This window comes from Piliocolobus tephrosceles, chromosome 12, assembly GCF_002776525.5.
Source record: "Piliocolobus tephrosceles isolate RC106 chromosome 12, ASM277652v3, whole genome shotgun sequence".
NCBI classification, from domain to species: Eukaryota; Metazoa; Chordata; class Mammalia; order Primates; family Cercopithecidae; genus Piliocolobus; species Piliocolobus tephrosceles.
Window position 1 is genome coordinate 100,494,298 of NC_045445.1, and position 2,095 is coordinate 100,496,392.

Genomic DNA, 2,095 nt, shown 5'->3' on the forward strand with positions numbered 1-2,095 from the left:
TTTTCCTTTGAATTGTTCCTGTATCAGGGATCTGTGCTACTATCACTGATCACTGCTTCTGATCACGAAGTTGCAGAAAATGAAGCAGCAGCCATTGTTGTGGCCCTCTCAGATGCATCATCAATAGCTTTTTGATCCTCTTCACTTCTGACTTCAAACCTACTTCTCTAATGTCTCCTGTCTCTTTACTGCTGTTTTTCTTTCACTCCCAATTCCATAGCCCTAGTTCAGATTTCTCATATTTTACATCATGATGAACTCCTGTCTCTGAGATGTAGATGGCTAATCCAGTTTGCCTCCAAGGTCATCTTCCCAAAGGGCCATGGATTGATAAATATATCACCATCAGCCAGGTGCAGTGGCTCACACCTTTAATCCCAGCACTGTGGGAGGCTGAGATGGGTGGATTGCTTGAGCCCAGGAGTTCAAGATCAGCCTGAGCAACATAGTGAGTTCCCGTCTCTACAAAAAATACAAAAAATTAGTGGGCATGGGGGTGTACACCTGTGGTCCCAGCTACTCGGGAGTCTGAGGCAGGAGAATGGCTTGAGCCTGAGAGACTGAGGCAGCAGTGAGCCATGATCATGCTACTGCACTCCAGCCCAGGCAACAGAGAAAGACCCTATTGAAAGAAAGAAAGAAAAAAATGTCACCATCCTCCTTAGGAATCTTTCCTGGATCTCCAAGATGTTCAGGATCAGGGCTCCACTCTACAGCGTATCTTTCCAAGTTCTCTATGACAGGGCCTTACTTGCCTGTACCAAACAAGTCCTGTTCCCAGGCTCTCTAAACGTCGAACAATCAGGGAGTATTTGCTATCTTGTTGATCCAGCATGGGCTTCCAAGTTCAGGGTCTTTACTGAAGCTTGCCTTTCCTTTTATTTTGCTAATTCATGCTCACCCTGCAAGACTAAGCTTTGGCATCACCATCTGGAAAACTGTCTATTTCCTTTCCAACTGGGTGGACTGCCCCTCTTCTGAATGCACTTGTGAGCATAATTGTAACAGTGATGGGTATTCCTTTTATTTTCTTGGAATTATAATGGGTGGGGGAGTGTTGCCTGAACCTCTCGCATCTGTTTGTGTTTGTCTATTTTTGCCTATCAACATTCAGCTTATCTTTCAAGAATCACCTCAGATGCCTGCCTGTTGTTAGAAGAGAAATTATTTCCTTGAAATGCATGAAGCTGGAAAGGCAGCTAGAACTTAAAATGGTAGTGTTTGTCCAAGATGACAGTGCTCCTACTGTGTCACTCTAAAGAAAGTGTTACCACTCTGTGGCTGTGAAAGTTGATAAATAGTACTTGCAGTATCCCAGCTAAGGTGTATTTTAACTTTCCTTTGAATTATTTTCCTTTGAATTGTTCCTGTATCAGGGATCTGTGCTACTATCACTTTCAAGAATCTGGGAAGCCTTTTTCAGACCCTTTGCTCCTCCTTCGTCACAGCATTTCTGCCATTCTGCTCAGTGTTGTTGTGTATTTTACAGGTTTCTCTCCTCCTAGCACAGTGCTCCTACAACAGTAGCTGGCGATTACTGACTTACAGCTTTGGTCTCTTCTGACTGCCCAGATACACTAGATGTTAAGTGCTTTGTTGGCAGACTGGCACGTCCTTAGAGGCAAACACTAGATTGGCCATCCAGATTGGATGGAACAAGAACATGAACCATTCCAGGAGCAGATACCCTGAATTTAACCTTTTTCTGCAGACTGTGTTTGTAATTGATTTTTGTAATGTCCAATGTATCCGTATTTTCTGTTATGGATCATGCTTTGGGTATCATGTCTAAAACTCTTTGCCTAACCTAGGGTCACAAAGATTTCCTCCTATGTTTTCTTCTAGAAGTTTTATAATTTTATATTTTACCAATAGGTCTATGATCTGTTTGAATTGATTTTCATGTAAAGTGTTAGGTTAAGTTGAAGTTTGCCTTGTTTTTTTTTTTTGTTTTGTTTTTGTATATGGATAGTCCATTGTTCAAGCATCATTTATTTTTATTTTATTTTATTTTAAGTTCTGGGATACACGTGCAGGCTGTGCAGGTTTATTACATAGGTAAACGTGTGCCATGGTAGTTTGCTGCACCTATCAA